The sequence below is a fragment of the Schistocerca americana genome, chromosome 1 (assembly GCF_021461395.2).
Source record: "Schistocerca americana isolate TAMUIC-IGC-003095 chromosome 1, iqSchAmer2.1, whole genome shotgun sequence".
In the NCBI taxonomy this organism is placed as follows: domain Eukaryota; kingdom Metazoa; phylum Arthropoda; class Insecta; order Orthoptera; family Acrididae; genus Schistocerca; species Schistocerca americana.
Window position 1 is genome coordinate 1,163,897,391 of NC_060119.1, and position 25,126 is coordinate 1,163,922,516.

A 25,126-nucleotide genomic window follows, 5' to 3' on the forward strand; every position below is an offset into this window, starting at 1 on the left:
ATCTGTTTGTGTAAATTTTCTACAGCTGCTTCAACTGACACTAATTTTCACTTACACTTGTTTCCAAAAATGTGCATTTAGCAGGTTTAAAATATCATTAAACTTGCAAGTAGCACACAATAGTTTCAAGACAAGTGGACACAAATTACTACAAATTACTTCATCAAAATTTTGTATTCTCTCGATGTTGTAGTTGTGATCATTTTTCCCAAATAGTTAACTAGTGGTTTTGGTATGTTACCACAAAACGAGTCAAAAACGTACTTTATGTCGTTGTTTTTACAGTAACAAATCCAATGATTGCCGACATGGTCAGAAGTGTCTGAGTTCACTATGCCACATTCTAAATTTTTCGCTTCATTTGGCAATTCATCGATCATAAAATCGCCTCGAAAGTGTTTGATTATCAGCTGTTTAACTAATTCTTCTATGTCAAAGTTAGACAGCGGCTTGGTATATTTTCGAATTATATTTTCGAAATCTTTTTTGGTGCAGTGACAGCCTTTCTGGCTGCTCCAGCGCCAGCTTTCTTTTCCATTGCTTGATTATGTCTTTTCTGTTCTTCTAATTCTTTATCGGCTTTTTTCTTGTTTATTACTGCATTTGCGATTGCTGCAGATCCTCCAGCGAGTGACCCAATAGCTGCTACATATGGCAAAGCAGTCAAAAGTAATGGAAGAACACCACCTTCTTGCTGTGCTAGCCCTTTTCCTTCTTTGGTTTTAGTAAGACACTCAATGATTTTTTTCACAGTAGAAGTTGTTAAAGAAACGAGCAAATTTCCACCAGTTTTCTTCTCTTTCTTTCTCTTTTGAACATCAGTCAAAAATGGTTCAGTCGCAGTTAATTGGTCATTATTGGGATTAGGTTTAATACATTGTGGTTTGATTTTGCCACAAAGTAGCAAAGTGTTATCGATCGGAAAGTTGTTCGTTTATGTAGATTAAAAAATTGTATGAAGATTAATAATTTTAGGTAGCGTCATTTCACCACTACTGATATTTTACAAGCACCAACCATTTTCTTCAATATCAACGGGCATTCCTAGTTTTCGTTTTCCATACATTATTCCTCTAACTGCTGTAGGAGCAGATTTTTCACCTAATGAAGCATCACCTGGTTGCATTCTTTCTTTTGCGGCTAACTGGAATTCTTCATATGCTTCGTGTCTCTTTTCTAAATCTTTATGATTGTGATAAGCAATGTCATGTTTTTTGCAAGCTTCATCTAGTGGATTAATTCCTGGATCACCTCCAGCTAATCTTTCTTCAAGTTTGGTCCCCAGACCAGAGTTACAGTAGCCTGGAAGATGCACCTGAAATGTTAATTTGTTAATTAAAGTGTTTTCTAAGCCTTTAGCAAAATAGTTGAGGAAGAACATTCAAAAATCTAATCAAGTAGGGGATTCCTTTTGCTTTGTTGATGATGAAGTCACTAAATTTGTACGTCAGCATCTGCATTATGCTAACTTTTTCGTTATTAAAATTTTTATTCCCCGCTAGTTCTTCACCATGAATAACTGCTACTCTGTAGATTAATTGCCGAACGTCGATCATTCAGACATACTCGACCGGTTCTTCTGAATATTTTTTATTAAACCTTCACCAGTGACTAATGAAGAACCTGACGATTCTGAATCTGATACTTGACAATTTTTGGAAAACAGACACTAACAATTTCCTTTATCAGTGTATTGTATATTTTGCCTCTACTTGGTTTTACTTACGTTTACAGTGTTCCTGAATGGTACAATATATCTGCATAATTAGATAAATCTAAAGAATTAAATTTTTTGCCCATGGCATCCATAGAAATTTGTTTTTTAGTTAAAGTACTCATTATTCCATCTGTGTCCTCGTATTCTTTTCCACCAATTTTTAATTTATCGCCATCGAAATCAACAGCAAAACGTCTAAAAAATTTAAATGCTCCAACAGGTTTTAATCCAAAGGTTGGATCGTCACTATGATTAATGTACTTTAGCATTCTTTCACTAAAATTTACTTTTTTAACGTCATCAGACTTCGTCTTTCGCTCCTCTCTTAATTTTTCAACATATTCCCGTTTTTTGGGTTGCTTCACTTCTTCACATTTTTTCAATGCGTCTTGAATTTCTGATTCACTTAATGTGTATTCATATTTACGAGGAATATCATCAGATAAACCGTGTAATTGTGGAATTGCTAACATATCTCCAAAATATTCTTCATGATGACGATAAGGAACCATTTGCTTTTCAACCTCTCTATTTTCTTCGATCACTTTCAAAACAATATCACCTAATCCTTCTATTCCCTACTTTACTTGTTTAATAACGTCTTGTTCTTCTCTTTTATATTTTTCGTATTCTGTTCTTGGTTGTTTTTTCCACAGCTTGAACCTCTCTTTCATTTCTTCAGTTTTCTTCCTGTTTCGTTTGGATTTTTCAACGACCTCCTCATCGTATTTTGCGAACATTTACTGCAGAAGAAAAAACATTAATCGAACATTTGTTTAACGTTTGACGTTTACGTTTGTGTGTACGTTGCTAAAAAATGTTGTATTCTGTTTCTGAACTTGCCGTCGTTCAGTTTCCTAGTTGTGTCTATCGTAAAAAATCCGAAGTCATCGTTCCGACATGTACTGCACATTCATTTAAACGCATCAAATTTCAAATCACCACCAACGAACTCGTGATAGATGTGATTTAGATTTGTGTCATCTGGTCTGAAAATATTTAAAAAATTGAAATTGTCTCTGACTAGCTGTTTCGTTATTTTTGAGTACGTTTGAGCTAAGCAAAAACAATCTATTCCTTTGTGTCTACCTGTAGTAAAATATTCTCTAACGATACCTTGGTTCTCAAGAATGAAGTCATCGAAGACAACAACCAAATTGTCTTGACACTGATTTAATGGAACAATGTCTTAGTTATTCTCGACAAAGCTAGCAATTTTTTCTTCAATTTTTTCACACCATTTTATAAATTCCGAGTATTTTGGCTGATCTAAGCTTTTAGAGTAAACATACAGATGATTAATTTTATTCCAATTCAGCCAACCAGCAGCTAGAATATAATTGTCAATCATTAATGTAATCATTCCACATCCGCTTGGCCCAATTATTGCACATCGAATAGAATTTGGTAAAAGCTTACCATGTTTATTTTTAGACTTCTTTTCTGGAAGTCTTATTTTTAGTTCCAAATCAGTTTTCCCCATTTATTAATAAATTTTTTCATTAGTAAATGGGGCGGCTGTTTCAATTAAGTGGTATGTCATCTGTTTTCAAAACAAGATTGACTGTACCCATAAGAGATAGCTATACTAATGTTGCATTAGTTGGTTTCTATTGAACTTTTCTAACTCTAAACATCACATTGAAAAATAATAAACTTTATTGTGATGGAGAGACAATAAAAATTCTTCTAGGTCAGTTCAGTTTGAAAAATTTAGAAAAATTTATTCACTCGAAAAAGCCTAACATCCACGTCAAAGCAGATGAAATTTTAAACAGAGTAACTATTGAGAGTGCTGTAAAATTATACATGGACATAAAGGATAGTATTGGAAGTGTGCTTGGATTTAGTGAGCAAACTGTTGAAGCTAATGAAAAGACTGTCAGTAACGATGTACTACAAATTGTTCCATTCGAACTAATTAATATAAATTTTAATCTAGCTGACGGAATGTTTGTAAAGCAGACTGATCATTTTCACAGAGAAACAAATATCATTGCTTCATTCAAGCCTAATGCTGAATTTGAAAAACCAATGATCTGTGAACCAAATAATCCTGTAAATATTAAAATCTTTGACCCCATTCAAGATTTAGAAATTACGATAACTGACGAAAATGACAATCTGATTTACTTTAATGGTGATACAGTAACAGTTGTTTCAGAAATGTTTTAGGTTTAATAAAATTTTTCGTTAGTAAATCAGTGACATAAACTAAATCGAGAGTTATCAGTTTTACTCGTTGCCAGTGAATAAGAAGACAAAAAATAATTTGAATGTGCCCAACAAGGATACAGAAATTGAAATAAATATCGGTGATGGATGGTTTCATCCTAACCATGCACAACTTTATATGAACTTCAGTGTTATCGGAGCTGATGGCACAGATACAGAGCGGACAGACGACTGATGTGGAGTAGCCAATGCTTGCAGTGATATTGTGTATTAGAAACGTTAGGAGAGTATTGAAGGAAACTAGAGGTTTCGTAGGTCTAGGCGCTGGTATAAACGTGCGAGATTTTTGCTCTCAACGATATGGTACTCTCATATTGTACTGGCAGAATTGTTTGCACTAGAGCCGAATTTTCGCTGTTAGTTACTGTCCAATAGTTCCTTGCGAGTACTTACTGCAAGCATGTGAGAATCTTGCGGGAGTTGACGTTGGAAGCGTTTACACACGATAGGGTGTGTGAATCTGTGAGAGCTGAGAGATCATTCTCCGCGCCATTTTTCAGCCGTAGTTCTGTGCCTGGAGGAAGAGGCTGTGACAGCAGAGTGTCGGGTTGGAGGTACTCTTTTAATACTTTTAGTGGCAAAGAAACCATGTTCGTGTTGGATAAGAAAATGAATCATTCGGTGGGATGATTCTGGAACATGCAAGAACCGCACTGCAAAGCTTGTGATGGCAGATTCACAACAATACGGAAATTTTACGAGAATGACACCGAAGGAGATGGAAGAGATTTTCAATATAATTGGATCCAAAACTGTCAGGCAAGACACTGTCACGCGTAAATCCATTAGTGTTAAAGAGAGACTTCTTGTAACACCAAGGTTTATAACATCAGATGCGTTTATTCTCTTTAATATTTGGTAAAGTAACAGTTATGATGAAGTAACATTACTAGTTTTCGTTTTGATACCTACACTTGTTCAAAATGCGGATAGAGCAGATATCTAAAAAATGAAGCATTTTCAGGCATACATTTATTTGAATGTAGTTATTTGTATTGACTAAAGGAACCACGCGTAAATTCTTGACGGTATGTTCTTCAACAGCCAATATAGTAATATAATCGATAAATCTCATACCATAAAAAACATAGATACAGCAGTATTACTTCGAGCTAAATGGCAATTTCCTCGAGTTCCAAAACGATTTCTTTCAAAAACAACTTCACTTTGTTCCTATGTGTTAATTAATCTACGTTTAAAAAACTACTTTGTCTGATTCCTTAAACTGTCGATATTCTCGTAATTTTCTTCTGTGGAGGCGTTTATGAATTATATCTAATATGTCTCCGATGTTTTATGGTCTTTGATGCGTTGCTGTATCTAGAACTGTCGAAATAAAGTGTCTGCTGCCATTTCTTGTGCAGCAGGTAATACGGACGATTTCTTCGCTCAGAAATACTCCACTGCCACAAATTGTGGCTCAAAACACAGTACGGCACTGTGTATTACCAATCTGTGGTAGCGTAAAAACTTTGAACCATGGAACAAATCGTAGACGCAATATGGCTGGTGATCGCTTACCTAGTACCCTCATCCCTCCCGACAGCGAGGTATAGTTTTATTGTCTGTGAACTACGGCGAACAGTTCTCGAGAGATGGGGGTTGTCATTTCACTACAAGTGTAAACTCATAGAACGTTGCTATTTGAGATCTTGCCCCATTCTCGGACACTGCCGGAGGGGTGATGCTGGTGCTGCTTACACGGCAAACGCTCCCTCAGAGAGAAAAACTCTCACGTGTACACCTAAGTTATGACAGTAGTTAATAGGGAGCGCCGAACGTGGCATGTACTGCAAGAACCAGTCGTCAGACATAGTTGTTAGCTGTTCTCGAAGGCTTCATTGCAGTTCCGTTTAGGTGGCGCAACAGTTCATTTCCATTGTCGCCCTGCCTTCCAGGAGGCTGTAATAAAATTAGTATACTACGTCGCTTACAGCGGTACAAACAAGTTTTTCATTCTTGTGTAGGGCTGTGAAGAGAGTTTCAATGGCCCATTGAGTCAAAGTACAAGATGTGATACTTTCAGGGACGAATGTGGATTTGACCAATATCTGGCACACTGTGTTCAGCAGTCGATGATTAAACGGTAGATAATTTGATGTAGGTGGTGTGATGGTCTCAGGCTGCTTTTTTATTGCTTTTTGTTGCTACTTGAATCACTAGTTCTAGCCAATGGCAAACTGAGTGCAGATGTTTACGAAATATTTTACAAAAACAATGTACTTTCCACACTGTGGCTATATTTTTGTAATGGGAGCCTCCTTTCGAACGGGGCTGGGGTTACTGCCTTCTTGTCTGAAAATGAAATCAAATGGATTTGCTGGACAGATCATTTTACCTTCTTGGCTTCAGCTGGAAATTCAGTTGTGTGACACAAAAGTTTTAGAAGAATTCAGCAACAGCTACCCACCATGCTTCAGGAAGAATACAAACAAATTCTGCTGTGTCCAGATATTTGGGTGCCAACTTTAGTGATATTGTGTCAGACATTGTTGAGGGACACTGATAGACTGTCTTTACCAAAATGATCGAGTGGTCTATGTTACTTCATTTTTCTCTTTCCCAGGTCTCATGATCTGTTTCTTGAACTTAACTGTAGTAGAGTGTCGTTAACTAAGAGCAAGTGTATTTGGGAAACTGTCTGATATAGGTTTTGAGACTAGTTAATGATAATCTTATTACATCATGAACTTGTTCATCATAGATGATATCAATGGACTTTCCTCTATGGAGATGTGTTAATAGATCAATGGGCTACCTAATAAATGGAACAATTTTATTTTATTTCTGTAACAGTTGGAACTAAGCATTGTAGCACGTGATACTAGACTGTCAGAAACACTTAGTAATTAACTCCAATGCATAATGTTGTATCGGGATCCACACAGTTGGCATAGGATAGATGGAATCTTGTAAGTGAAAGGTAGATGTGTGTATATATACATGACATATATTTATATGGCATTATTAGTCACTAAAGCTCCCTGAGAGTGAAAAACTCACAGATGTACACCTAGCTTAGTACATTAATTGATAGGGAGCACCAGAATGGCATGTACTGTATGAACCAATCGTCAAACATAGTTGTCAACTACTATTGAAGGTTTTGTTACATTGTGTGTGTGTGTGTGTGTGTGCATGTAATATAATGTATAACTAGTATGAATTTTTCATAGAACTGTTTCTGTAACTATCTAATATCTGCAGCAGTTGAATAATGTTTCTGACAAATTAATTATGTAGTATGCATTGTGTAATAAGGGACACACAGAAGTAATGGTCATAAAATTATCTTCAATAATCTACCAGATATAGTGTTTATCATACCTTTGTTACAACAATATGATCGAGTATTGCTACCTAAAATTCAATAGTTAATTCATGTGTTAGCACTCATGATTGTTTAAGCTTTAAGGTAAACACAACAGTAAGTGGATGAAACTGCCCATCTAGCTGGTGAGTCAATTTGGCATGATGGTTGGTTGGTTGGTGGGTTTGGGGAAGGAGACCAGACAGCGTGGTCATCGGTCTCATCGGATTAGGGAAGGATGAGGAAGGAAGTCGGCCGTGCCCTTTCAGAGGAACCATCCCGGCATTTGCCTGGAGTGATTTAGGGAAATCACGGAAAACCTAAATCAGGATGGCCGGACGTGGGATTGAACCGTCGTCCTTCCGAATGCGAGTCCAGTGTGTAACCACTGCGCCACCTCGCTCGGTTTGGCATGATGTAACCAAGCAGATGTAGCAACAGTTTTAATTGAAGGGAAATAATTGCAGCTTCATTTGCTATTGTTAATGCTGCCTTTATTTCACTTCATTACTCCAGCACTTATAAAAACTTATAGTATATGTTCTCTGTCTGTTTCCTCAGTAGGTTGCTATATTGGAGCTGAAACAAGTTTCATCATATGCCTGTGAATCAATTTCCCAAGGGCTTCTTTTTTTTCTTTCCTTGTGAAGATCAATATTTTTGTTTCTGTGTGGTTCAGTGACGTACCTTCTTCTGTGTTTTATCAGATTATTACATCATTGATGTCTGTGTTGTATATGAAGTGCACTGAGTGCATAAAATAAACCTCATTCACAGTTCATATTCTCCATTCACTGTTCTCTCTGCCCTACTGCGCATAAAATGGTTCTGCAGGAGTGAAAAATCTCTCGAATGCTTTCTGGGTATTCCCTTTTTAAGAAAACCTTGGCAAAGTGTATAAGTATTACTCCTTGCTATCTTTCCTTCTTAATCAGGTACACAGCTCTTGAGTATGTAATTGGAATTCAGTAATGAGTGAAGCATTTTTAATTAAGTAGAATAGAGATGTGTGTGTAACTGCAAAATGTTAAATCCTCTACCATTCTCTTTCTCTTTTCTGTTTGATAATAGCTTATAGCTTTGTTGGTTAACATGAGAGACTTTATGGCATGCACAAAAAATATATAGCTCCACATTTGTATTAGAAAACAGTGTTGCAATATACGTTGTGTGAAGGTATTCATCTTAATACCTTTATACATCTGACAGAATCATTTAATATAGCTCAGATAAGTAAGTAACATAATACTTTCATTTTATTGTGTTGAATTCAGTATAGATATGAATTACCTGATGGCCTTATTTTGGCATCATTATTCCTTGCATCTGAAATCCATACAGTACATTTGCTGGTATGGTACGCATTCATAGCAAGGTCATCCAGAAACATAGTAACTTGAGCCTAATGCAATAAGATTTCCAGTAAGTGTCTGTGTTTTATAGTGTTCAAAATAACGTTTAGACAGAATAAGTTAATCTAATTTTTAGTGTAACAATATTTGTTCAGAGTTTTTGTATTTTACATGCTATAAATTCCGCCTGTCAGTTATTCAAAGGGGTAAAATCTACTCAAAGACACCACAGCTATTTTACTGATACACAACATAAACAGAATACACCAATGCCACATTGTTTAATATGTCAAAAGGGAGTATGTAGAATCTAATAAAAGAAAATTCAACTGTTTTCCTAGACTGAAACTGCACAAGTGCAGATAATTAAAGGGCAAATAGCAACTCATAATACAATTTTCCATCTCTCGCTCTTTTCTTCTTCTCTCACGCAACCTTTTACACAAGTAACAATATCAAATACATAAGTCGCAGTGTAGTCATATGTGAGTAAAAGAGTAACTGTTAAGAGGAGCAAGGAATTATAGGACATCAACAAGGATTTGAAAAATGAAGAATACAATGTTTGTTTGAACAATGTCCATATTATAATTGTTATTCCCACATACACACGGCACGTTGTGAACCTTGTCTTATCTTTACATAATATTAATATATGTACATGGTACAATCTGTATACAGCATCATACACTTACACCACTTTACCTTATTATAATAATAATAATTATAATAATATAGTAGCAGGAAATGCCACACATTTCTGCCAAGAGAATATACACGTAACACTTTCTTCTATATGGTCACTTCTGGACTGTTGGATTATAACACAGTAAAGTTTTTGTTTTCTTTCCCCAGTCACTTCACAGAAATGAATTTATACATCTGCCAATCCCATCACCATGTTGTCTTCATCTGAAAACATGATCCATATTTAATAAATAACTTCCTCCTTTCACCTATTTCCGAAATCATAATCCTCAATACAGTTATTGCTTTTTTATTGCAAGAAGCCACATCTGGCTGTAAAAAAGTGGGCATAAAATCATCAGGCCGTACACTGAATTGAGATTTTCTTTTTCTACATTTATAGTTCGACCGAGACATCTACTTAAAACTGTACATGTGTAGTTTTTCTGACAGGTAAGGAGGTTTTTGGGTTCGTAGAAACAGGGGAATGAGAAGGAGGAGATGGAATATAAACTTGTGAATATAAAAGGTAAAGCCAGATATCATCGCGGAAAACTTTCTGCAATATAAAAACTAAATTGTTATCTGATAGAGAAGGGACTACGAATCTTATATACAAAATATCGTTACAGAATCTAAATATAACTTCTCAAGTTGGAACTGTTACTGTGGTCACTTGTTACATCAAACAATATTATAATTAGAAATAATACTGAAATATATTTGTATAAATAAAATGGTACACCTAAATGGATCATACGACTTCATAGTGATTTCTGATTTTTATGTTCAAAATAGAACACACTTCACTTTTAATAAAATTTTTCATTAACTTCTGTAATCAAAGAAAGTATGCCAAAACAGAACAAACTACACTTAAGTAGCATTTACAGAAGTCGCAGATTCGACTAGTAACGGAAGCCTCAAAAGGGGACTAGCTATCACCTCATGTCTTTCTAACCAGGAACCTAACTGTCTTCATTACCATTGCTATGTCAAATTCTATGGAAATCTGTTACAAGATTGAAACAAAGCATCATAACCTTTAAAAATCACAGGCAAAGTTTCATAAAATTCTTCCTTAGAGCATTTAACTTTTTAAATATTTAATGACTTTCACATTTCAGTTCTCAAACCTACACCATAAAGAGAGTAAAGTATATCTAACTACGTCACGATATACGTCATGTTTATATAATCTATTAAGGAATTGACAAAACGATGACGTATACACGTTCCATATAACAAATAGTGACGAAAATAAATTTCAACAGCTTTTATTTATTTACTTTAGCGATTAACGTTTAAGGCCCACGATATTACATTTGAACTAAACTGAACAGTTCTCAGAGTAAATGCATATTGTCAAGATAATAAATATGGATCTAGCATATTTCTCATTTCTCTGGGCGAGGGTAAAGCTATAGAAGGGAACACATACGTCCTTAGCACACATCTACACCTTAAACTACTACCGCCCTCCCTACATATGGCGGTGTACCTATTTTGGTGTTAGCTTATCGATAAAAAATTCTGATGGCAAAGTACCTTCCTTAAAGCAATATTTAATCCTGTAGCTTTTCTCACCATGTAAGCGTGAACACTCTGTTTCCAATAATATGTTTCAGCTTGGAGGGAGATAAAACATATTTCTGTAAAATGTGTTTCTGAATTAATTTATATCAAGTTGTACTAAAATAGTTCCAACTCCTGGCAAGTCTTGCACAGCAGAGGCATGTGATGCTCAATAAAATTATACAGAATAAGCTAGCTTTCACTTAATTTGTTTTAAAATAGCTTTCACAAAGATTTAAAATTTATTTTATAACAACACAAACGAATTTGATCTATTTCTATTATATCCCTTCTCAACTGTAGCTCGACTTCCATGGACGATTTTGCTGCTTCATTTAATAAAAATGACTAACATTTCATAAAAGCGGTTACAAAAGTTGTTGTCAAAAGGCAGGCAGACAAAGTGAATGGATCGTATTACATTTCTGGTATTGTTCCTTCTCAAAAAATTGCAAATCAAGGGAAGTGTTATTCAGTTAGTTTATCTGATGACTTTCTTACAAGGTCAATCAATAAAAAGAATTTGCAGAAGAACTGAAATGCAAACATGACCTGGTATTGCTCATGTTTCCCATCTAGAGGCAAATCTTATAACACTTCAACAATAAATAAATACAGTCTAACATTAAGGGCTGCTATTTGTGCTGTAAAGGCAAACCAAACAATAACTTAAGTATTTTAATGACACACCTGATATGTAGAGATTTTCCTTCTGCCTCTCTAGGAAAAGGGATACCATGCCTAGGGCATACCTGAAAGTGTGGTATGGTTTACAATGAAATACAACAATTTTCAGAACTCCCTTAAATTTTAAACGTAGGAAGGCTAATCCCAGCAGTTTTCATTTCTTTTAGTTTATGATAATGGACATACATTAGTATTCATTTGATTTTTATTTCATATCTATTCTATAACAAGTGAGCATTTTTGTTGTGTGCTTCAGCACTATATTTAAATGATGATGTGGAGATGTAAACATAACAAATCTGCCTGTGAAAAATGAAAAAATGAAGGAGTGTGCAGCAACTCATCATTTAAAAAAATCATTTCAGTTTGATAAACTGTTTCATAATAAATATTTTTATTAAACAGAGAACTGGACATGTGTGATTTTAAAACTGATGTATGTCAGTAATAAATGATACAGAATTGTATGGTTATGGCTTCATGTGTTTCTGGCTTTCATAATGAACCAAAAGTCAATAACTACAGTATACTGGAAAGGTCATATGTACTGAATGTAGCATCAGATATGACACTACAGAGATTATAAATAAAGATATCAATCGCCACATAAATCTTAAATGTTGACACTGAATCGTCAGTTTTCTGGCTTGATTCATTGGAGGGGATAAAGTAATGGTAAAGAAGGATACAAGGGATGGGATTTGGAATACATGACCTTACAAAATATTTTAATACTACACATATAACTGCCTTTTTACCAACAGCACAATTTCTGTAGAGCTGTGAACTGTCCAAAATATTTTTGATAGTAAATCAAAGTATAACTCTGTACCTCTACAGCCAAATTTCAAATTTAAACTTTTTACATCAGTTTTTAATATTAAATTAAATCAGTGAGAAATGAAAAGAGCTGATTTCAGAAAATTCTACTAGCTTTCATATTCTTTACAATTCTGTTCTCTGTGTTATCAATGTTTCACTTGTTTGTGATGCACACATTAATTAAACAAAATTATTTGGAAAATGTTGTTGTAACCTAAATGTGGGTAGAAACTCTGTCATGAAGTCTTGTTATGTGCCTGCATACAGGCAAAACAGTTTCTAGCCTACTCAGTAGTACTAAATGTACTCGCAATCTAGCAGTCCTTGGTCACGAAGATAATCAATACTCCATCTACCAAAAACTATATGGGAGTGCAGAATGTCTGAAAGTGTACAAAATTTTGCTGTTACTACCAAGTACTTTCAATGATATTCTTTGGGTCATGGGTCCTTTCAGTTCATGCTAAGTCCAATTTAATTCCAAAATAGGAAATAAATATTTTCATATTTACAACCTAACAATAAGCCAAAAGTAGTATCCTCAATATTTTATCGAATTTTAATTTCTTAATGTGTTCATTGGCTTGGAGTATTGATACCTATGCAGTATCATGGATCAACAAATGTAATATTTCTATGTGCCACCATAACAGTGTGCTCTGTGTGTGTGTCTCTCTCTGTGTGTGTGTGTGTGTGTGTGTGTGTGTGTGTGTGTGTGTGTATGTGTATGTGTGTGTGTGTGTGTGTGTGTGTGTGTGTGTGTGTGTGTGTGTTTGTGTGTGTTTCAGTGTATAGTTAACCAATTACCCTTATTATGAATAAATGTGATAGAGTACCACCATTTGTAATACATACGATAATTTGGTTATTTTGTAATTATTCAAATTATTTGGATATATTTCTCTTTCTCTTTTGAAAATTTGTTTATACACTAAATTTCAATACAACAGCTTCAGTGAAGAAGCAGTGTTCTTATAACATAAATGACAATTACAACTATGTTTGTTCTATGTAATGCATGTATGACAACTGCACACACAAGTAACACAAGCATACATACTTCACTTAATTGTTACATTCAGTTTGGTTATTACATTGTATTTTCATAACAAAGAGGTAACACTTCTATCCATTAATAACATACATTTTACATAATACCATAGTGTAAACAGTATATTAATCACAACAACATGTGATAAAAGGGATATATTAACATAATAGTTCAACTGCATGCCTACTACGGAAGACATGCCCAGCTGGGTCAAAGAGTGTATTGGTGTAGATGGATAATATGTGTGTGTTGATTATTGTGTGTGTGTGTGAAATTGTGTACAAAACAGTTCCAGCCAAATGATGAATGCTTTTGTACATAAAGCTTTGTTTCAGTATGCGTAATGTGAACACAGCAACATATAGTACATTTCTGTACATGTAGTTCATGCACTTAAGTTTCATTACAACTACATCTGTAATTTTCACATCATTTAACTGCAGAACGTGCTGACACAGATTGTATGTCCTGCTAGTAAGGTTTGTGGTGCACACCCCTCCCTCAAACTAAGATGAACTGTATCACTTATTAGTTACACATAAATCAAATAATCTGATTACAAAAAGTAATAGAATTCATGTATTACTCCACACAGGAATCAGGAGGAGAGACACAGTTGTCACTGTTACAAAGCTATGTGAATGCTGTCAACATCACCACACAAATGTCACAGACACAAAACTATCACATGTGTCATTTTTCACTTATTTTTGAACTAATGCACTATATCGGAAGCTCATAACAACCTGGCTGAGTACAGAAGGCTTAAGACAATTTTTTCAAACTGTGCGGTGTGATTTCCAGATAAAAGTACACATCAACAACAATACTGAGGCAGAAGCTAAGCATTAGCATTGCTGTGATAGAAGTACAAAGATTTTTCATACATGGGGTTTAAATAATTACCATATTATTATTGCTTTTCTGAATATCAGTCTGTAAGAATTAAGAACGCAGACATGCACACATCCACACTTTCTGAATGTAAAGTCCAGTTCTTTACAAGTGATCTGTATTGACATACACTCTTCTATTCAAAAACACTGAATGCTCTTAAAATTCATACATTATGATACAAAAATCTATCAAAAAGATAGATGGTGTATTAAGAAGCAGTCATCATTTGGCTTTATATTAAAAATGTTTTCTATATTATTATAACACATCTTCAATACCAACCTCAATAATATCTTTCAATCTCATCAAAGAAATATTCTCTTCACACAGACTTTTATTTTACATATTCAATTTTTATTTTATTAACAATTTCATGGTATCAAAATACAGGATTTATGTTAAAGAGTACTGCCACAGCACTGCAGCACTGTATTGCTTTGGAGATGTCTACTGATTAAAACACTGTTACTAATAAACTTCACTCTAGAAACAAGGAACATTAACTGTGTTCTTGTATAGACACAAAAATAAATTAGATGGAAACAGGTTGAATATTAACAGTCAGTACTCAGAAATAGCTCTTCCCAAAGACATTTAAAGGATTACTTGCACTCCAAGACTTTCTGCAACACAAAAATCAAATATGAGTGCTTTAGTAAACAAGTAAAAGAATAACAAAAGTTTCCTTCAACACTTGTCCCGTGATTATCTGTTATTCTTTACTTCCTGTTTCATGCATATTGTCCACTTTAAAATTGTTACAATGAGCTGAAATTAAGAGATGATATTTCACTTACACATAGCAGCTGAGTGTACCAGGAACAAAGTGCTACATTAAAATGATGATAAACAAGGACCACAAGACCACATAACAGTAAAAGATGAAATAAGTCTCCATCTTAACCAATGATGAACCATGATGAGACATATGTATAAACTAATGCAATTACTAATTATCTTAGGACACTTCATCATTTCATATATAATTCTCATATATATAATATATAGATATATCCCAATTTTTGCTACCGACACACATTTTTCTACATTACTTCATGATAACGCATTCACATTCTATATCACCTTTAACTACAGAGTAAAACAAAATACTTGCAGTAGGCCGTAATGCCTTCAATAACAACATTTCTCTTTGTACTGACGATTCTTTGGCCACTGTGGTTTAAGTAGAGCCAAAAATGCAGTAGCCAACTAAGTGTTCTAGAATGCTCTGGAATAAAATGTTATTTTGACAACTTAAAGGCATAAACATTTAACATATATAGAATGCAAAGTCATGTTTTCCTTGTTCTGGTGCAGTTGTAATCAAAATAACAGCTTTCATTGTTGCAACATCATTTCAGTGTAAATTTAATTCAAAAAAAGGAAATTCTGATGAGTCTAATGTCATTGCTGTATCACAGGGGACAGTACTACATTTTCCAATTTCAAAATAAAACTGGCATACCAGAACTTTAATAGAAGTATATTTAGAATAACTCAAATTCAAGAAATTTCTAAAACAAATCTACATACGGGATTAAAATATAAATAGTTATGATTCTTGCAACAATGAGACTTACAGTTTATAAGCCTCCAGTGTATATTAGTGGTCTCTAATCATGAGGCTTTTTAGTTAGTGTTTTACTCTCCTTGCTGTTCTAGGAATTAATGTTCACAAATTAATTTCTGCTGTTTACTAGCAAATTTCTGATAATAGGAGCCAATTACTTCTTATCGTTAACAAAAATCTTGAGTTGGGTATCATAATTGCATATTCATTTGAAATGTCTTTTGTTATGGAAATGTGACACACAGGAAGGAAACAGTGTTTCCTTATAAATCAACAACACACACCTCAATCTGCCATATACAGAAATTAAAAATGTTTTGTATACATGATATCTGCTCTTTTAATGTGCAACATCCATCGAAAGTTCACACCTTCAATCACATCTTCTGCCCATCATTTTTCAAAATGACAGTTAAAATTTGTTTTAGTGTGCTTACTATTTATTAACAAAGTCATTTTCTGCTTGACTGATTCACCACAAAGAAATTAATTACACTACATGCTTTAAGTGTTACAACACCTTCTCAAACACATTATTATGTCTTGTTTTCTTCCTCTGATCAGGAAAAGACATGGACTTCCATGTAAAATGTGATTTACTTTACCTAATTCTAAACAATTAAATAGCTACACACTAATTCGATATATCTAAGGGTAATATGAAGCTACACATTTTTCTAAACTATTTCTAATCCTTTGTTGTTGTTCATTATGTACAAACAGCATAATTTCATGTCCCTGCATATTTTGGTGATTTATCACCATCACAAGGATATACACTTAATGACATATTAAAACATCAATAATTATTTGTATATACAAATGCATAAAAGTTAAAAGAATTAAAATATAGATGTGTATATATATGTATATAAATGTAAAATATATAATATTGTTTAGCATGTCCTTAAGAAGGATGTGTTAAAGATCTGCCCCCACTTTCTTTAACTTCATAAATTTTATATTTCTCTTTACTGATTTCAAGTTCTGCACGCTATTGATCTTACATAAAAAATTTTGTGATAGAACATAAACTGAAAACTGTACTGAAAAGATTGGCTTTAGACCTAGTGCAATTGCTTGAAAATATTTGCAATGTGTATGTCCTGTGGTCATTTGCACTCTTGGTCCATTACATTTAATGTGACAATGTAATTCATTTCATTAGCAGTACCCTGTAAGCTATCAAGGACTGATCAAAGTGCAAATCTATTAACAAAATTTCTTTGTTCTATGGAGGAATGATGTAAAGAAAATGGCACTTTGTACAGTGATTAAACCAAACAAAATATGTGAAGCTACATGTTGTAAGGAAATGGAAAATTTGAGTGCCATATTCCTACAATAGTTACCACTATCCTCCAAAATCCAGCCATGTGGCAAAGGAAATCATGCAAGAAAATACCAGAACGTGAAAGACATATGAAGATCTTTCAGTGTTGCAGACTGGAGTAATTTATGTTCTGCATAAACAATGTTTTCCAGCAAACACAAAGTAGTATCCACAGTGTCCTCCAAGAGCATATATGTATAATACAATATGATTAATGTATATCATAATAATAATAATAACTGTAATAATAGTTCTTATCAATATATTTGTCTGTATTTATGTCTAGAATATAGATTAACATTTGCAATAAGTATAAGTATTTTGATTTTGTGACATACTCAATCACTCCACAGTGTCACAAAAATTTTCTCAATTAAATTTATAAATCATTAATCATTTCTTATAACAGTAGCAAGTATTTTTCCGCCAGAACTCCCACAGAACTAACTTATAATGTATCAAGAATCTGTACTTCAGATACAGAAGAGAGCAATTTTGTTTTAAAATACAGATTTTTAATGCACTGGTCACACACTGATAATGAGAGATGAAATGACAAAACTAAATGTCAGTGTATGCTGATAGCTGATAATGAATTGGAAGCTCAAGAATGTGCATGTTCCATTTTTGTAAATCATCTAAATGTCCAAGAGTTCAGAGGCCAAAGATAACACAATAAGAGATCTTCTCTGGGAACCTGTAGGTTCTGAAACGTGAAACCAAAAATTACAATGAATGGTTTCAAATAATGACATTTTCATCAGAAAGTGAAACATTAAATTTTTAAGTGAATGAGCACGCAAAGGTTAGCTAATAGTATGTTTAAAGAATGTAAGAGCCTTCAGGCGGAAACAGAGTCTCTCTTTTTGATGCATATATATCGTGTGTGTGTGTGTATATATATATATGTATATATAATGTTGATGCCTCCAATGTGAAGGGCAGGTCAAATTTAATGTATATACTGAATTAGAGTCTGAACAGCATGTGCATTCACTGTTGGCCGTGCACTGCAGGAAACAGAAGAAGACGGCACTCGTTCACGTTGTGACAACCTGAGTTTCCACAGTGACCCAAAACCTGAAACACACAAGGAAGGAACAGTTTTGCAGATGTTACCAAATAAGTTCAACCATGAAATTTGTAATTTGTATTCCGTTAATGTAGACATTTCATTAAAAACTAGATTTTGTTGCCAATATTCAGAGTATATACCATATAATATAGCAATTGTAAAAATTCTAGATTATGACAGCGATACACACGACAACGTTTATTCACTTTTAAATAGATCAGTACAAAATTCCAAAATTCATACATAATTTGAAAAACTAATGAGAGTAAATCTACAGTATCTTGTTCAGAATACTCAGGTTTTCAGATCATTTTATCCTGAGAATATATTCCACTCTGTAACATTACATTTTTAATACCTAAATGTCGCCTGCTGAGAAAATCCAGGTTATTTCTATCACTGGTATCTGCTAGAAAGCTCTGTTGCAACTAAATTTTGACCAATGTTTTTCTAAAATGGACTGAATGCCTACATAGATGTATCCCATTGATTGAAAGCAGCTTTTTCACTGAATATAGCATCACTCATTCACAGAGCTGACAATGAATTTCTTAGTAACATCTTATTTTGTGTCCTGTGAACAGGTGTTTGCAGTAATGAACACAATCTTAGAAAACCTTTAATGAGTCGCAACAGATGTCGATGAATGGACAAGAAAATACAGTGGTTCAGAGACCTAATAAAAACAGGATTTAAATATAAAGACGATACCTTCTTTTGGTGGGCAGCGATATATTTCTCATGTAAATTTGTAATGCATACCTTGCTGTGTAGCCTATATAAACCCCAACGGAGGCTCTGATCTGACATACATAAGAAGAAACATTTCTGGAATACGAAGAAGGATGAGGAGAAGAAAAAGAAGATGATTTATAAAATGTCGCCTCTCAACTAGAGAAACCCAATCGTGGAATGGAATTTTCTCAACTAGTAGTATCGTTTAATGCAGATATACTTTGGAGCATAATTTAACACACTGCCACTACATATTCATGTGTATTGTGTAAACTTCAATAGACCTGAGCTATTGAATGTTTGTGCTCTGCAAACAACCTTAGTGACTGAAATGACGACATAATTCGAGGTTCCAGTGGTGAGGATTCAGTCAATGGATCCACGAGTTACGTCACTGGCGAATGGCAGATATTTGTTATTGTGAACTAGATAAAACAGGAACACTCAGCAGACTGTATGGCTCCTTAGTCATGACGACAGCCAAATGATCCATGTTAATAAATCAGTCCACCAACTGGAATCGCTGAAGACCAAGCTATTATCAGCGTAAGAGGGAGTGGACCAGAATGTGTGAAGGATGATGGAGGAACGGCCGTGCCCTCTCATAGAAACCATCCTTGCATATGCCTGGAGTGATTTAGGGAAATCAGAGGAAATTTAAAGCTAGACGGCCAGATCCGGATTTGAACTGTCGTCCTCCCGAATGCGAGTCCAGTGTGCTACAGTGTGCTAAACACTGCGCCACCTCACTCGGTGTGAGTACTGAGGAGGGCTTCGAGCTGTCTCGGGGTGTCGGGGGTGGGTGGAGGTGGGGGAGAGACGGACTTTGTACCGTAACAGGCAATAACAGACCGGTTTAGCAGCTCCAGAAAAACCTTCTAACATTCGTCTGGAGCTTTCCTTACTCTCATTTGTGGCGAAATCTTGTGGATAGGCTGCCTGTTGCTTACTTCACGAGGTTTTGTGAAGATGGCGGGCTGAGATAAAGACAGTGACTGCAGTGGATTACGAACTAATAAGCTACCCACGCACGACTCGCGGTTCGACGTCAGAGATTTCATTCTGCCAGTGCATCTCTCCTACTTTCCAAACTTCAGGGAACCTCTCTTTAATACCTATCCGGAGTAGCTCAAAATGAAAAGATTTCGCGGAGAAATGGTTAATTTCAGTCAAGAAGTTTTTGAGAAATTAATGTATCACTGTACAGAGGAGAGTGCGCTGGTCTGAAACTTACTGGAGGTCCAGCATACAGTTGTAACCTGCGGAAATTTTCGAACCAGAGCGCACCTCGCCACAGACTGATAGAGCCATTCTTGATGCAACCCTACCCTGGGACAACTTCTCTTAATATCCTCTCTTCCGTATCTGCTACTCCAGCAACGTTCGTGGGATAGATTATGTGAAGTTTGAAGAGTAGGAGACACTGGCAGAACTGAGGCTGTGAGGATATCCAATAGTAGATGAAGACAAACAGCTAGATTCCGTCTTCCTAGACTACGGAACAGCCTTCAACGCTGTACCACGTCGTTGAAGATTAACAGTATCTCCGAAAATATTTGACTGACTGGAGGATTGTTTGACTAATAGAACCCAGCATGCTATATGTTTCGATCGATGCTATACGTTTTGATCGAGTCAGTCTTCCATACGCTCTGGAGGGATAACTGAGCTAAGTCTCAAAATATCCCTTCAATACCTTTTTAGCGTCACGATTAGTTTTTAGCCAATGCTAAATAGTCAAATATTTCCAAATGTTTGAGTAGTTGTATTAACAGTAAGTTCTACTGGGCGTATTTTGATACTCGTACGGCCATGTTGGCTATCAAGGTACTGAATTTACAAGGTGCGGGCGTATCTCCCCTACAGATCGGAATACATACCGCAATAAATTCCGATATGTATGTAGCACACTTTTCCGTTAGGGATACTTCCACACAAATCAAATAACAGTATTAGATAAATGAAAATTTTCAGTTTTGTTTTTATTTTATTTCAAATGACTTAGTGTGAATTTTTATGCTGTTCACATACACTTATGAAGATCAGTGCACAAAATTATTCACTATGCCCGAATATACAGGGTAATCCATTCATAGTGACTGGGCCAAATATATCACGAAATAAGCATCAAACGAAAAAACTACAAAAAACGAAACTCATTTAGCTTGAAGGGGGAAACCAGATGGCGCTATGGTTGGCCCGCTAGATGGCGCTGCCTTAGGTCAAACGGATATCAACTGCGTTTTTTAAAATAGGAACGCCCATTTTTTATTACATATTGGTGTAGTACGTAAAGAAATATGAATGTTTTAGTTAGACCACCTTTTTCGCTTTGTGATAGATGGCGCTGTAATAGTCACCAGCGTATAAGTACGTGGTATCACGTAACATTCCGCCAGTGCGGACGGTATTTGCTTCGTGATACATTACTCGTTTACCAATTGCGGAAAAGGTCGATATCGTGTTGATGTATGGCTATTGTGATCAAAATGCCCAACGGGTGTGTGCTATGTATGCTGCTCGGTATCCTGAAGGACATCATCCAATTGTCCGGACCGTTCGCCGGACAGTTACGTTTTAAGGAAACGGGAAGTGTTCAGCCACATGTGAAACGCCGACCAAGACCTGCAACAAATGATGATGCCCAAGTAGGTGTTTTAGCTGCTGTCGTGGCTAATCCGCACATCAGTAGCAGACAAGCTGAGCGAGAATCGGGAATCTCAAAAACATCGATTGCACACGTACCATATTTCTATGCACCAGGAATTGCATGGCTGGCCGAGCGGTTCTAGACGCTACAGTCTGGACCCGCGCGACCGCTACGGTGGCAGGTTCGAATCCTGCCTCGGACACGGATGTGTGTGATGTCCTTAGGTTAGTTAGGTTTAAGTAGTTCTAAGTTCTAGGGGACTGATGACCAAAGAAGTTAAGTCCCATAGTGCTCAGAGCCAGCCAATTGCATGGCGACTACTTTGAACTTCATGTATAGTTCTGCCACTGGGCACAAGAGAAATTACGGGACGATGACAGATTTTTTGCACGCGTTCTATTTAGCGACTAAGTGTCATTCACCAACAGCGGTAACGTAAACCGGATAATACGCACTCATTGGGCAACGGAAAATCCACGATTGTTGCACAAGTGGAACATCAGCGACCTTGGCGGGTTAATATACGGTGCGGCATTATGGGAGGAAGGATAATTGGCCCCCATTTTTATCGATGGCAATCTAAATGGTGCAAGTATGCTGATTTCCTACGTAGTGTTCTACCGATGCCACTACAAGATGTTTCACTGCATGACAGAATGGCGATGCACTTCCACAGATGTCCGCCACATAGCACGCGTGCGGTTGAAGCGGTACTGAATAGCATATTTCATGACAGGTGGATTGGTCGTCGAAGCACCATACCATGGCCCGCACGTTCACCGGATCTGACGTCCCCAGATTTCTTCCTGTGGGGAAGGTTGAAGGATATTTGATATCGTGATCCACCGACAACGCCTGACAACATGCGCCAGCGCATTGTCAATGCATGTGCGAACATTACGGAAGGGGAACTACTCGCTGTTTAGAGGAATGTCGTTACACGTATTGCCAAATGCAGTGAGGTTGACGGACATCATTTTGAGCATTTATTGCATTAATGTGGTATTTACAGGTAATCACGCTGTAACAGCATGCGTTCCCAGAAATGATAAGTTTACAAAGGTACATGTATCACATTGGAACAACCGAAATAAAATGTTCAAACGTACCTACGTTCTGTATTTTAATTTAAAAAACCTACCTGTTACCAACTGTTCGTCTAAAATTGTGGGCCATATGTTTGTGACTATTACAGCGCCATCTATCACAAAGCGAAAAAAGTGGTCCAACTAAAACATTCATATTTCTTTACGTACTACACGAATATGTAATAAAAAATGGGGGTTCCTATCTAAAAAAAACGCGGTTGATATCCGTTCGACCTATGGCAGCGGACCAATCATAGCGCCATCTGGTTTCCCCCTTCAAGCTAGACAAGTTTTGTTCTTTGCAGTTTTTTCGTTTGACGCTTATATCGTGAGATATTTGGCCCGGTCACGATCAATGGAACACCCTGTATGTATTAGCTAATTATTTAAAATTTATTCGCCTGACATTGACAAAATATGTGTTTTGACTTGAGAACAGGGTAGTTTTGCGGTTTCATAGGCTGTGGCATGTCACCCATACGTAACGGACAGACGCCGCAGTATAAAGATGTTTTCATGGTCAAAAGAAATGTTCAAATGTGTGTGAATTCCTAAGGGACCAAACTGCTGAGCTCATCGGTCCCTAGACTGACACACTACTTAAACTAACTTATGCTAAGAAGAACACACACACCCATGCCCGAGTGAGGACTCGAACCACCGGCGGAAGGGGCTACGCAATCCGTGACATACTGCCTCAAACCGCGCAGCCACTTTGCGTGGCTTTTCATGATTATGTTTAAACGTCAAACCGAAAAAGGAAAAAGAGAAAGAAAAAGAAAATTCTACGTTGTATACAATTGGTATGTTTGCTTCGTTCAAAAAAAAGAGAGAGAGAAAGTAATTACTAACAGTGCACCACTGGACTTCACAAATGCGATTTTGACCATGTGCACCATCTCTCCCCCATGTATTCTAATTACACTGTTCTGCGAAACTTAAGGATGAGCTAGATAAAGTGACATAACGTACTAAATACTCGATGGAAATGAATGAAAAGCGGGTGCATGCTGCCAGAGGCCTCCGAGACAAGTACATACAGTTGGACATGGCATGTCGTGATGTCTACCAGACTATAGCGCCAAATGGGGCTGGTATCGCAAAGCGAGGCAGTTGAAGGAGCGGGAATAGACGTAATGTGTTTAGTAACGAGCAGTTACAGTGCACTGTTGCTGTATTCTTCATTACAGCATGGCGCGGAGATAACATTTAGATGAGTTCTGAGGGCGAAGAATCATCTGTATATCGAAAGGAGTACGCACCATGTCAAGTGTGATCCAGGCATTTGGTATTGCCCACAACACTGATTTACGTGGATGGGGAGCGATTCCAGCCACAGGCACTGCAGCACGAGATAGAGGAGGTGATCGACCTCGATGAACTACAGCAGCAGATAACCGCTGTATTGTACATCAGGCAACGAGGGACCCGCGTGAAATAGAGGGTACAATTGAAATCAGATTTGACAGTAGTGAAAGGCACGCAACCTCACGCTCCACAGTGCCACGGTGTTTGCATGGGGATGGTCTCTCTGCCCGACGACCAGTACCACACATCGGTGGCACCGTTTACGATGGTGCCAGGCGCATAGGGACTTTACAGACGTGGATTGGAGTTCAATACTATTCTCTGATGAGATCAGATACAGTCTGAGTACTGATTCTGGGCACGCCTTCACATGGCGCGAACACGTAATGCAAACAAGAACATTGTGTAACGTTTTGGTGGTCCATGCATAATGCCGCATGGGCGTGCTGACCTCCAAAATCTTTGAACACCGCACACTCGCCAGTCTTTGTTACTGTGATACTGTACTCCTTACCCCAAATGCGTCTTACCAGGGGTGCATTGGGCCCTGATCTTTTTTTTATGAATGACAATGTGCGACCATATCCAACAGCAGAAAAAGAGCGAGGTGGCGCAGTGTGTAGCACACTGGACTCGCTTTCAGAAGGACGACGGTTCAATCCCGCGCCCAGCCATCCTGATTTAGGCTTTCCGTGATTTCCCTAAATCGCTCCAGGCAAATGCCAGGATGGTTCCTTCGAAAGGGCATGGCCAACTTCCTTCCGCGTCCTTTCCTAATCCTATGAGACCGAACACCTTGCTGTTTGGCCTCTTCCCCGAAACAACCCAACCCCCAACAGCATAGGTGAGGAGCTCTACGAGCGAGAGGATATTCAGCGAATTGAATAGCCTGAGCGTTACCCTGACTCAAATCCCATTGGGCACATTTGGGATGCTTTGAGGAGACGTAATGTTTCACTTCCACATTCATCAACGACCATCCTGCACTTGTCAACTGCACTGGTAGAGAAATGGAACGCCCTACTACAAGAACT

The 25,126-nt window shown here is 36.6% G+C and overlaps 1 protein-coding gene across 1 annotated transcript in view; it reads right to left on the minus strand.

Moving 5' to 3' along the window:
* Positions 1-9,178: 9,178 nt before the first annotated feature.
* Positions 9,179-25,126, minus strand: part of LOC124619568 (RNA-binding protein Musashi homolog Rbp6) — a 1,335,315-nt gene continuing 1,319,367 nt past the window's right edge. The window contains exon 14 of the mRNA XM_047146061.1: positions 9,179-18,316. The gene's annotated coding sequence lies outside the window, so the exon portion shown is untranslated. The remainder of the gene's footprint in view (positions 18,317-25,126) is intronic.